The following is a 14336-nucleotide window of genomic DNA, read 5'->3' on the forward strand; positions in this document are numbered from 1 at the left end:
CTAGAACTCATTGAGTGTTAATCACATAGTGATGTGAGCTAGACTACTGACTCTAGTAAACTCTTGGGTGTTAGTCACATGGTGATGTGACCTGTGAGTGTTAATCACATGGCGATGTGAAACTGGATTATTGACTCTAGTGCAAGTGGGAGACTGTTGGAAATATGCCCTAGAGGCAATAATAAATTGGTTATTATTATATTTCCTTGTTCATGATAATCGTTTATTATCCATGCTAGAATTGTATTGATAGGAAACTCAGATACATGTGTGGATACATAGACAACACAATGTCCCTAGTAAGCCTCTAGTTGACTAGCTCGTTGATCAATAGATGGTTACGGTTTCCTGACCATGGACATTGGATGTCATTGATAACGGGATCACATCATTGGGAGAATGATGTGATGGACAAGACCCAATCCTAAGCATAGCACTAGATCGTGTAGTTCGTATGCTGAAGCTTTTCTAATGTCAAGTATCATTTCCTTAGACCATGAGATTGTGCAACTCCCGGATACCGTAGGAATGCTTTGGGTGTACCAAACGTCACAACGTAACTGGGTGGCTATAAAGGTACACTACGGGTATCTCCGAAAGTGTCTGTTGGGTTGGCACGAATCGAGACTGGGATTTGTCACTCCGTGTAAACGGAGAGGTATCTCTGGGCCCACTCGGTAGGACATCATCATTATGTGCACAATGTGATCAAGGAGTTGATCACGGGATGATGTGTTACGGAACGAGTAAAGAGACTTGCCGGTAACGAGATTGAACAAGGTATCGGGATACCGACGATCGAATCTCGGGCAAGTATCGTACCGATAGACAAAGGGAATTGTATACGGGATTGATTAAGTCCTTGACATCGTGGTTCATCCGATGAGATCATCGTGGAACATGTGGGAGCCATCATGGGTATCCAGATCCCGCTGTTGGTTATTGACCGGAGAACGTCTCGGTCATGTCTGCATGTCTCCCGAACCCGTAGGGTCTACACACTTAAGGTTCGATGACGCTAGGGTTATAAAGGAAGCTTGTATGTGGTTACCGAATGTTGTTCGGAGTCCCGGATGAGATCCCGGACGTCACGAGGAGTTCCAGAATGGTCCGGAGGTAAAGATTTATATATGGGAAGTCCTGTTTTGGTTACCGGAAGAGTTTCGGGGTTTATCGGTAATGTACCGGGACCACCGGGAGGGTCCCGGGGGTCCACCAAGTGGGGCCACCAGCCCCGGGGGGCCACATGGGCTGTGGGGAGTGTTCCTTGGCCTACATGGGCCAAGGGCACCAGCCCCACCATGGCCCATGCGCCTAGAAAGGGGAGAGGAGGCAAACCCTAAGGGTAGATGGGCCCTAAGGCCCATGCTCCCTGCGCCTCCCTCTCCTCCCCCTCTTGGCCGCCACCCAAACCCATCTAGGGCTGCCGCCCCCCCTAGGGGTGGGAACCCTAGAGGGGGCGCAGCCCCTCCCCTTCCCTATATAAATAGAGGCCTAGGGCTGCCCCAAAAGACACGTGATTCGATCCCTGTTGGTGCAGCCCTGCATATATCTCTCTGTCCCTCCTCTTCTGTGGTGCTTGGCGAAGCCCTGCAGGATTGCCACGCTCCTCCATCACCACCACGCCGTTGTGCTGCTGCTGGATGGAGTCTTCCTCAACCTCTCCCTCTCTCCTTGCTGGATCAAGGCATGGGAGACGTCACCGGGCTGTACGTGTGTTGAACGCGGAGGTGCCGTGCGTTCGGCACTTGGTCATCGGTGATTTGAATCACGACGAGTACAACTCCATCAACCCCGTTCACTTGAACGCTTCCGCTTAGCGATCTACAAGGGTATGTAGATGCACTCTCCTTCCCCTCGTTGCTAGTCTCTCCATAGATAGATCTTGGTGACACGTAGGAAAATTTTGAATTTCCGCTACGTTCCCCAACACAGACATGGCCTCGGAACACAGAAGACCGAAAGGTCGAGCATGAGTCGTATAGAAGATACGATCAACATGAAGATGTTCACCGATGTTGACTAGTCCGTCTCACGTGATGATCGGACACGACCTAGTTAACTCGGATCATGTTATACTTAGATGATTGGAGGGATGTCTATCTGAGTGGGAGTTCATTATATAATCTGATTAGATGAACTTAATTATCATGAACTTAGTCTAAAATCTTTACAATATGTCTTGTAGATCAAATGGCCAACGTTTTCCTCAACTTCAACGCGTTCCTAGAGAAAACCAAGCTGAAAGACGATGGCAGCAACTAACGGACTGGGTTCGGAACCTGAGGATCATCCTCATAGCTGCCAAGAAAGATTATGTCCTACTAGCACCGCTAGGTGACACACCCGTCCCACAGAACCAAGACGTTATGAATGCTTGGTAGGCACGTGCTGATGATTACTCCCTCGTTCAGTGCAGCATGCTTTACAGCTTAGAACCGGGGCTCCAAAAACGTTTTGAGTGACACGGAGCATATGAGATGTTCGAAGAGCTGAAAATGGTTTCCAAGCTCATGCCTGGGTCGAGAGATATGAAGTCTCCGACAAGTTCTTCAGCTGTAAGATGGAGGAAAATAGTTCTGTCAGTGAGCACATACTCACTATGTCTGGTTACATAACCGCTTGACTCAGCTGGGAGTTAATCTCCCGGATGACGCGGTCATTGACAGAATCCTCCAGTCGCTTCCACCAAGCTACAAGAGCTTTATGATGAACTTCAATATGCAGGGAATGGAAAAGACCATTCCTGAAGTATTTGCAATGCTGAAATCAGCAGAGGTAGAAGTCAAAAAGGACCATCAAGTGTTGATGGTGAATAAAACCACTAAGTTCAAGAAAGGCAAGGGTAAGAAGAACTTCAAGAAGGACGGCAAGGGAGTTGCCGCGCCCGGTAAGCAAGCTGCCGGGAAGAAGCCAAAGAATGGACCCAAGCCCGAGACTGAGTGTTTTTATTTCAAGGGAAGTGGTCACTGGAAGCGGAACTGCCCCAAATACTTAGTGGACAAGAAGGCCGGCAAAACGAAAGGTATATATGATATACATGTAATTGATGTGTACCTTACCAGTACTCGTAGTAGCTCCTGGATATTTGATACCGGTGCGGTTGCTCACATTTGTAACTCAAAGTAGGACCTGCGGAATAAGCGGAGACTGGCGAAGGACGAGGTGACGATGCGCATCGGGAATGGTTCCAAGGTCGATGTGATCGTCGTCGGCACGCTGCCTCTACATTTACCCACGAGATTAGTTTTAAACCTCAATAATTGTTATTTAGTACCAGCTTTGAGCATGAACATTGTATCAGGATCTCGTTTAATTCGAGATGGCTACTCATTTAAATCCGAGAATAATGGTTGTTCATTATATGAGAGATATGTTTTATGGTCATGCTCCTATGGTGAATGGTTTATTCTTAATGAATCTCGAGCGTAATGCTACACATATTCATAGTGAGTACCAAAAGATGTAAGGTTGATAATGATAGTCCCACATACTTGTGGCACTGCCGCCTTGGTCACATAGGTGTCAAACGCATGAAGAAGCTCCATGCAGATGGACTTTTAGAGTCTCTTGATTACGAATCATTTGACACGTGCGAACCATGCCTCATGGGTAAGATGACCAAGACTCCGTTCTCAGGAACAATGGAGCGAGCAACCAACCTATTGGAAATCATACATACTGATGTGTGCGGTCCAATGAGTGTTGAGGCTCGTGGTGGCTATTGTTATGTTCTCACCCTCACTGATGACTTGAGTAGATATGGGTATATCTACTTAATGAAACACAAGTCTGAAACCTTTGAAAAGTTCAAGGAATTTCAAAGTGAGGTTGAGAATCAACGTGACAGAAAAATCAAGTTTTTGCGATCAGATCATGGAGGAGACTACTTGAGTCACGAATTTGGTACACACTTAAGAAAATGTGGAATAGTTTCACAACTCACGCCGCCTGGAATACCTCAGCGTAATGGTGTGTCCGAACGTCGTAATCGCACTCTATTGGATATGGTGCGATCTATGATGTCTCTTACCGATTTACTGCTGTCATTTTGGGGCTATGCTTTAGAGACTGCCGCATTCACTTTAAATAGGGCTCCGTCGAAATCCGTTGAGACGGCACCGTATGAATTATGGTTTGGGAAGAAGCCTAAGCTGTCGTTTCTAAAAGTTTGGGGATGCGATGCTTATGTCAATAAACATCAACCTGAAAAGCTCGAACCCAAGTCGGAAAAATGCGTCTTCATAGGATACCCTAAAGAAACTATTGGGTATACCTTCTACCTCAGATCCGAAGGCAAGATCTTTGTTGCCAAGAATGGATCCTTTCTAGAGAAGGAGTTTCTCTCGAAAGAAGTAAGTGGGATGAAAGTAGAACTTGATGAAGTATTACCTCTTGAACCGGAAAGTGGCGCAACTCAGGAAAATGTTCCTGTGGTGCCTGCACCAATTAGGGAGGAAGTTAATGATGATGATCAAGATACTTCTGATCAAGCTCCTACTGAACTTCGAAGGTCCACAAGGACACGTTCCGCACCAGAGTGGTACGGCAACCCTGTCTTAGAAATCATGTTGTTAGACAACGGTGAACCTTCGAACTATGAAGCTTGATGGCGGGCCCGGATTCCGACAAATGGCTGGAAGCCATGAAATCCGAGATAGGATCCATGTATGAAAACGAAGTATGGACTTTGACTGACTTGCCCGATGATCAGCGAGCCATAGAAAATAAATGGATCTTTAAGAAGAAGACAGACGCGGATGGTAATGTAACCATCTATAAAGCTAGGCTTGTCGCTAAGGGTTATCGACAAGTTCAAGGGGTTGACTACGATGATACATTCTCTCCCGTAGCAAAGCTGAAGTCCGTCCGAATCATGTTAGCTATTGCCGCATACTATGATTATGAGATATGGCAAATGGACGTCAAAACGGCATTCCTTAACGGTCATCTTAAGGAAGAACTGTATATGATGCAGCCGGAAGGTTTTGTCGATCCTAAGAATGCTGACAAGGTGTGCAAGCTCCAACGCTCGATTTATGGGCTGGTGCAAGCATCTCGGAGTTGGAACATTCGCTTTGATGAGATGATCAAAGGTTTATGCAGACTTATGGAGAAGCCTGCGTTTACAAGAAAGTGAGAGGGAGCTCTGTAGCATTTCTCATATTATATGTAGATGACATACCTTTGATGGGAAATGATATAGAGCTTTTGGACAGCATTAAGGCCTACTTGAATAAGAGTTTATCAATAAAGGACCTTGGAGAAGCTGCTTATATATTAGGCATCAAGATCTATAGAGATAGATCAAGACGCCTCATAGGTCTTTCACAAAGCACATACCTTGATAAGATATTGAAGAAGTTCAATATGGATCAGTCTAAGAAGGGGTTCTTGCCTGTGTTGCAAGGGGTGAAATTGAGCTCAGCTCAATGTCTGACCACGGCAGAAGAAATAGAAGAGATGAGTGTCATCCCCTATGCCTCAGCCATAGGTTCTATTATGTATGCCATGCTGTGTACCGGACCTGATGTAAACCTTTCCATGAGTTTGGTAGGAAGGTACCAAAGTAATCCCGGCAAGGAACACTGGACAGCGGTCAAGAATATCCTGAAGTACCTGAAAAGGACTAAGGAAATGTTTCTCGTTTATGGAGGTGACGAAGAGCTCGTCGTAAAGGGTTATGTCGACGCTAGCTTCGACACAGATCTGGATGACTCTAAGTCACAAACCGGATGCGTGTATATTTTGAATGGTGGGGCAGTAAGCTGGTGCAGTTGCAAGCAAAGCATTGTGGCGGGATCTACATGTGAAGCGGAGTACATGGCAGCCTCGGAGGCAGCACACGAAGCAGTCTGGGTGAAGGAGTTCATTACCGACCTAGGAGTCATACCCAATGCGTCGGGCCCGATGACTCTCTTCTGTGACAACACTGGAGCTATTGCCCTTGCCATGGAGCCCAGGTTTCACAGGAAGACCAGGCATATCAAGCGTCGCTTCAACTCCATTCGTGAAAGTGTTCAAAATGGAGACATAGAGATTTGTAAAGTACATACGGACCTGAATGTAGCAGATCCGTTGACTAAACCTCTCCCTAGAGCAAAACATGATCAACACCAGAATTCCATGGGTGTTCGATTCATCACAATGTAACTAGATGATTGACTCTAGTGCAAGTGGGAGACTTTTGGAAATATGCCCTAGAGGTAATAATAAAATGATTATTATATTTCCTTGTTCATGATAATTGTCTATTATTCATGCTTTAATTGTATTATCCGGAAATCGTAATACATGTGTGAATACATAGACCACAATGTGTCCCTAGTGAGCCTCTAGTTGACTAGCTCATTGATCAATAGATAGTCATGGTTTCCTAGCTATGGACACGGGGATGTCATTGATAACGGGATCACATCATTAGGAGAATGATGTGATGGACAAGACCCAATCCTAAACATAGAACAAGATCGTATAGTTCGTTTGCTAGAGTTTTTACATTGTCAAGTATCTTTTCCTTAGACCATGAGATCGTGTAACTCCCGGATACCGTAGGAGTGCTCTGGGTATACCAAACGTCACAACATAACTGGGTGACTATAAAGGTATACTACGGGTATCTCCAAAAGTGTCTATTGGGTTGACACGGATCAAGACTGGGATTTGTCACTCCGTATGACGGAGAGGTATCTCTGGGCCCACTCGGTACTGCATCATCATAATGAGCTCAAAGTGACCAAGTGTCTGGTCACGGGATCATGCATTACGGTACGAGTAAAGTGACTTGCCGGTAATGAGATTGAACGAGGTATTGGGAAACCGACGATCGAATCTCGGGCAAGTAACGTACCGATTGACAAAGGGAATTGTATACGGGGTTGCTTGAATCCTCGACATCGTGGTTCATCCGATGAGATCATAGAGGAGCATGTGGGAGCCAACATGGGTATCCAGATCCCGCTGTTGGTTATTGACCGGAGAGCCGTCTCGGTCATGTCTACATGTCTCCCGAACCCGTAGGGTCTACACACTTAAGGTTCGGTGACGCTAGGGTTGTTGAGATATGAATATGCAGTAACCCGAAAGTTGTTCGGAGTCCCGGATGAGATCCTGGATGTCACGAGGAGTTCCGGAATGGTCCGGATGTGAAGAATTATATATAGGAAGTGCAGTTTCGGCCATCGGGAGAGTTTCGGGGTCACCGGTATTGTACCGGGACCACCAGAAGGGTCCCGGGGGTCCACCGGGTGGGGCCACCCATCCCGGAGGGCCCCATGGGCCAAAGTGGGGAGGGGAACCAGCCCATAGTGGGCTGGTGCGCCCCCCTAAGCCCACCCCATGCGCCTAGGGTTGGAACCCTAGGGGTGGGGGGCGCCCCACCTTGCCTTGGGGGCTACTCCACCCTTGGCCGCCGCCCCCCTAGGAGATCCCATCTCCTAGGGCCGCCGCCCCCCCTAGGGGAGCCTATATAAAGGGGGGAGGGAGGGGGCAGCCACACCTTGAGTCTTGGCGCCTCCCTCTCCCCTGCTACACCTCTCTCTCTCTCTCGCAGTATACGGCGAAGCCCTGCTGCGGTGACGCCCTGCATCCACCACCACACCGTCGTGCTGCTGGATCTTCATCAACCTCTCCTTCCCCCTTGCTGGATCAAGAAGGAGGAGACGTCACGCTGACCGTACGTGTGTTGAACACGGAGGTGCCGTCCGTTCGGCGCTAGGATCTCCAGTGATTTGGATCACGTCGAGTACGACTTCCTCATCCCCATTCTTTGAACGCTTCCGCGCGTGATCTACAAAGGTATGTAGATGCAATCCAATCACTCGTTGCTATATGAACACATAGATGGATCTTGGTGAAACCGTAGGAAATTTTTTGTTTTCTACAACGTTCCCCAACACGGGAGTCATGCAGACATGGCCGAGACAACTCTCCGGTCAATAACCAACAGCGGGATCTGGATACCCATGTTGGTTCCCACATGCTCCACGATGATCTCATCGGATGAACCACGATGCCAAGGATTCAATCAATCCCATATACAATTCCCTTTGTCTAGCACTACGATACTTGCCCGAGATTCGATCGTCGGTATCCCCATACCTTGTTCAATCTCGTTACCGGCAAGTCTCTTTACTCGTTCCGTAACACATCATCCTGTGATCAACTCCTTGGTCACATTGTGCACATTATGATGATGTACTACCGAGTGGGCCCAGATATACCTCTCCGTTTACACGGAGTGACAAATCCCAGCCTCGATTCGTGCCAACCCAACAGACACTTTCGGAGATACCCATAGTGCACCTTTATAGCCACCCAGTTACGTTGTGACGTTTGGTACACCCAAAGCACTCCTACGGTATCCGGGAGTTGCACAATCTCATGGTCTAAGGAAATGATACTTGACATTAGAAAAGGTTTAGCATACGAACTACACGATCTTGTGCTAGGCTTAGGATTGGGTCTTGTCCATCACATCATTCTCCTAATGATGTGATCCCGTTATCAACGACATCCAATGTCCCTGGTCAGGAAACTGTAACCATCTATTGATCAACGAGCTAGTCAACTAGAGGCTTACTAGGGACATGGTGTTGTCTATGTATCCACACATGTATCTGAGTTTCCTATCAATACAATTCTAGCATGGATAATAAAGGATTATCATGAACAATGAAATATAATAATAATAACTAATTTATTATTGCCTCTAGGGCATATTTCCAACACGCCGTACATCCACACGATCGAGCAGATGAAGGACGACCTCGATTGGTTGACCAAACACTCAAGAAGGCATGGATGTGCAATATGCCCCTATTATCTCGAGGCTGCTTCCAAAAGAAAAGAGAATTGAGCTTGACAAGGTTAGAAGGATGAAAGGGAGGGCATGCAAATATACATTTGTGCTTTGTTAAATAATTTAATTTAACCTGTTAATACACATTTTTTTACTATCCTCAAGTGAACTCTAGGTTTAGCACAACATGTACTAGAAAAAATTGCTTTGTGTGGTAGATCATGGCGGTGAAAGATAAGGAACCCTAGGACAGGGGCTGGTTCTCACATATCGTTGACCAATGACCTAGCAGCAAGATGGAACCTTAATCATACAATAGTACTTGAACAAATATCTGGTGTAAATTCCATTCTAGACCACCATTTGTCACCCCATTGCAATCTTCATCTTCGTGCTAGAGCTCGTAGTGCCGGTATCGTAGTATTCATGCAGGTCAACCATGTCTTCATAGACAGATTGCTATAGATACCAATTGAGGCCCAAAAGGACAACTTAAGTTTTTTAAAAAGTGTAAGTTGCACTATTTTGCACTCTATTACACCCTACTAGGTAAGTGGAGCAAACTCTTGCTGCAAGTCATTGTTAGTGAATTCATTAGGAATGTTCATTATGTACAAATTTGTAAATATTCTAAAGAAAATCTGTGGACCAACCAAAATATGTTTGCCATTTGTCAACATACCAATGAAGCCAAGGGTAGCGTCCTTGCATATTATCTCATTTGACAAATGAGTAAAATCATATCGTTTTGATTAGCCATTTGAATGAGATACCAATTTACAAGAAGGAATTGTGCCATATATATGGTTGGGAAACACAAGGTAAGAGGCAAAACATTTTCTTGTGCCCATTAAATTCATAATATGTAGTCTAAAGAGTTATTTACGAAAAGATACATCTTTACCACAAAACCCATTCCCCCCTATAATCCTTATGCATGACTACTTTGGGTCCTACTTAAAAGAAAGGAATAAAAACAAGAAAATGATTGCAAGTCATATGCAATACACAAAACTCCAATTTATAGGAAAACCAAAATGTTAATATTTGGATTCATGGTACAAAAGTACAGTAGCAATACAGTTAATTCCACTATAACTTTTTCTATGAAGTGTCGTTATTTATCATTTACACTATCTGCTATGCACACAGCCCATCTTTAGTTAAGGTCGCATGCACCAACATTCATCAATGAACTCTTATATAGCATTACCCTCAATGTTTGCTCCTATTTTCTCCTTTGTTACTCGACAAGCCGACCGGTGGTCAAAGTATTGTTGCCAGTGGCCTCGATTGTTTGACCAAGGACTCAGGAAGAAAAGTCTATGTGCAAGAAGCTTCTATTATCTCAAAGTATCCTCCAAAAGAAAAGTAGTTTGAGCTTGAAAATTCTGAAAGGATGAAATGTAAGGCATGCAAATATTCATTTGTGCTCTGCATTACATAATTAAATGTAACATAGTAATATACTTTATTTTTACTATCCTCAAATGTACCTTAGGTTTTGCACAATGTGTATACTAAAAAATGCCTTTTACGGCAGCGCCCATGCCATGCACACAAATACAATGGATCAACCTTAAATACATAATTTCAATCATGGGAGATATTGCGCTACAGAGGGCAGGAGGGGGAGAACGGGGGACAAATGAGAGGTAGAGAGGGAGAGTAGAGTTGGACAAAGGGGGGTAAACACACACATGAGCTAGGTGAAGGGATAATAATAGCAGAAGGGGGAGGAACCCTATGACCAGGATCATGGTTATTTCTTATATACCAGGGCCCGAGCCGCAACACTAAGATGCGCCCTTATTCATGCAATTGTGATTGAACTAATATCTAGTGTAAATGTCATTTTTAGACCACTTATTTCTCAGCCCATTGCACGTTGATCTTCATGCTATAACTCATAATTGACGAATTGTTTTGTAGATACCAATTGATTTAGAAAAGGGCAACTTTAGTTTATAGAAAATGTAAGTTGCACTTTTTCCACTTAACTAGAAATGTGCAAGTAGTGCAAACTTTTATTGCAAATAAATTTTTTCAATTCTAGGCAACCCAAATCAGTGACCAATTTTGAACACGCCGCACATAACCCTAGCTATCCTCTATACCTTTTCTCCGCCTCTGCCACTGGCCCCGACCCCACCTTCCATCTCCGCCTCCCATTCGCCGCCCTGCCAGCCATCTGCCCCTCATTCCCTCCCAGCCTGCCTCCTCTCCCATCTCCTCCTCACTTCGCCCCATCTGAGTTCCGCCGCCGAAACTTTCCAAGATCCTCTTATCTTCTCCGACATGACCTCTATGTCGCCGAGATCCACCTCCATTTGTCATCCACCCTCCTTCCCAGCTACTCCAGCCACTCCCACTATCGTTACCGCCCCAAGGTAGGCTGCCACTTTTCATTTCTAGTTTTAATGCCTTTTGTGATGGTGATGAATGGTTGTATGATTGTGACGAACATCAAATATATGAAGTGGTTGTAATTTTTTGCTACTGGTTGCAAATTTACATGTTCGTATGAAATGTGATGTTATAAATGAGAAGAGAGATGAGGGAAAACATAAGAGATAAAGGGAAGAGAAAAGAGATAAAAACAAATATGAGATTGAGAATATTGCAAATTTTCTATGTAAATTTTGTATATTTGAAAACATCATATGCCATTGCTAATTTTGCTATGTCAAGAAACAATGTATGGCATTGCAATTTATTCCTATTGCTATTGTTTATATGTAAAGAGACATGGTATGACATTGCAAAATTTTCTTTATTTCTTTTAGATTGTGTGTTTGTTCTTAGGTATATACTGGATAAATACCATCAACGAGGAACCATCAGAAAAATGATTGTTTTTTGGGTGCACGTAGGAGGTGCACTAAAGCACTAATAAGCTCATAGTTTACCCTTCTTTGTAAAGTAAATTTCACTATGTAAGTCTTTCAATGTGTATGTGTGAATTAAAAAATGATTTGTTTGGCTAAAAACCATTGTGTGTGTGTGTAGCAATGTAAAACCTTTGTGGTGCAGCATGTGAAGGAAATATGCCCTAGAGGCAATAATAAAGTTATTATTTATTTCCTTATATAATGATAAATGTTTATTATTCATGCTAGAATTGTATTAACCGGAAACATAATACATGTGTGAATACATAGACAAACAGAGTGTCACTAGTATGCCTCTACTTGACTAGCTCGTTAATCAAAGATGGTTATGTTTCCTAACCATGAACAATGAGTTGTTATTTGATTAACGGGATCACATCATTAAGTGAATGATCTGATTGACATGACCCATTCCATTAGCTTAGCACCCGATCGTTTAGTATGTTGCTATTGCTTTCTTCATGACTTATACATGTTCCTATAACTATGAGATTATGCAACTCCCGTTTACCGGAGGAACACTTTGGGTACTACCAAACGTCACAACGTAACTGGATGATTATAAAGGAGTACTACAGGTGTCTCCAAAGGTACATGTTGGGTTGGCGTATTTCGAGATTAGGTTTTGTCACTCCGATTGTCGGAGAGGTATCTCTGGGCCCTCTCGGTAATGCACATCACTTAAGCCTTGCAAGCATTGCAACTAAATGAGTTAGTTGTGGGATGATGTATTACAGAACGAGTAAAGAGACTTGCCGGTAACAAGATTAAACTAGGTATTGGATACCGACGATCGAATCTCGGGCAAGTAACATACCGATGACAAAGGGAACAACGTATGTTGTTATGCGGTCTGACCGATAAAGATCTTCGTAGAATATGTAGGAGCCAATATGGGCATCCAGGTCCCGCTATTGGTTATTGACCGGAGACGTGTCTCGGTCATGTCTACATTGTTCTCGAACCCGTAGGGTCCGCACGCTTAAGGTTACGATGACAGTTATATTATGAGTTTATGCATTTTGATGTACCGAAGGTTGTTCGGAGTCCCGGATGTGATCACGGACATGACGAGGAGTCTCGAAATGGTCGAGACATAAAGATTGATATATTGGAAGCCTATGTTTGGATATCGGAAGTGTTCCGGGTGAAATCGGGATTTTACCGGAGTACCGCGGAGGTTACCGGAACCCCCCGGGAGCTATATGGGCCATGATGGGCCTTAGTGGAAAAGAGAAGAGGCAGCCCTCATGGGCCGCGCGCCCCTCCCCTCCCTTGGTCCGAATAGGACAAGGAGAGGGGGCCGGCCCCTCTCTCTCTTTTCCCCCCTCCACAAGTCCTATTCCAACTAGGATGGGGGGGGGGGGGAATCCTACTCCCAGAGGGAATAGGACTCTCCTGGCGCGCCCTATGTGGCCGGCCAGCCTCCCCCCTTTTGGTCCTTTATATACTGAGGCAGACGCACCCGAGAACACACAAGTTGATCCAGGTGATCTATTCCTTAGTCGTGTGCGGCGCCCCCAGCCACCATAGTCCTCGATAATACTGTAGCGGAGTTTAGGCGAAGCCCTGCTGCTGTAGTGCATCAAGATCGTCACCACGCCATCGTGCTGACGGAACTCTTCCCCGACACTTTGCTGGATCGGAGTCCGGGGATCATCATCGAGCTGAACGTGTGCTAGAACTCGGAGGTGCCGTAGTTTCGGTGCTTGATCGGTCGGATCGTGAAGACGTACGACTACATCAACCAAACGCTTCCGTTGTCGATCTACTAGGTATGTAGATCACACTCCCCCCTCGTTGCTATGCATCACATGATCTTGCGTGTGCGTAGGATTTTTTTTCAAATTACTACGTTCCCATCAGTGGCATCCGAGCCTAGGTTTTATATGTTGATGTTATATGCACGAGTAGAACACAAGTGAGTTGTGGGCGATATAAGTCATACTGCCTACCAGCATGTCATACTTTGGTTCGGCGGTATTGTTGGATGAAGCGGCCCAGACCGACATTACGCGTACGCTTACGCGAGACCGGTTCTCCTGACGTGCTTTGCACAGAGGTGGCTTGTGGGTGACAGTTTCTCCAACTTTAGTTGAACCAAGTGTGGCTATGCCCGGTCCTTGCGAAGGTTAAAACGGAGTCAAATTGACAAACTATCGTTGTGGTTTTGATGCGTAGGTGAGATTGGTTCTTACTTAAGCCCGTAGCAGCCACGTAAAACATGCAACAACATAGTAGAAGACGTCTAACTTGTTTTTGCAGGGCATGTTGTGATGTGATATGGTCAAGACATGATGCTGAATTTTATTGTATGAGATGATCGTGTTTTGTAACCGAGTTATCGGCAACCGGCAGGAGCCATTTGGTTGTCGCTTTATTGTATGCAATGCAATCGCGATGTAATGCTTTACTTTATCACTAAGCGGTAGCGATAGTCGTAGAAGCACAAGCTTGGCGAGACGACAACGATGCTACGATGGAGATCAAGGTGTCGCGCCGGTGACGACGGTGATCACGACGGTGCTTCGGAGATGGAGATCACAAGCACAAGATGATGATGGCCATATCATATCACTTATATTGATTGCATGTGATATTTATCTTTTATGCATCTTATTTTTGCTTTGATTGACGGTAGCATT

This window comes from Triticum urartu, chromosome 2 (genome assembly GCF_003073215.2).
Source record: "Triticum urartu cultivar G1812 chromosome 2, Tu2.1, whole genome shotgun sequence".
NCBI lineage: Eukaryota > Viridiplantae > Streptophyta > Magnoliopsida > Poales > Poaceae > Triticum > Triticum urartu.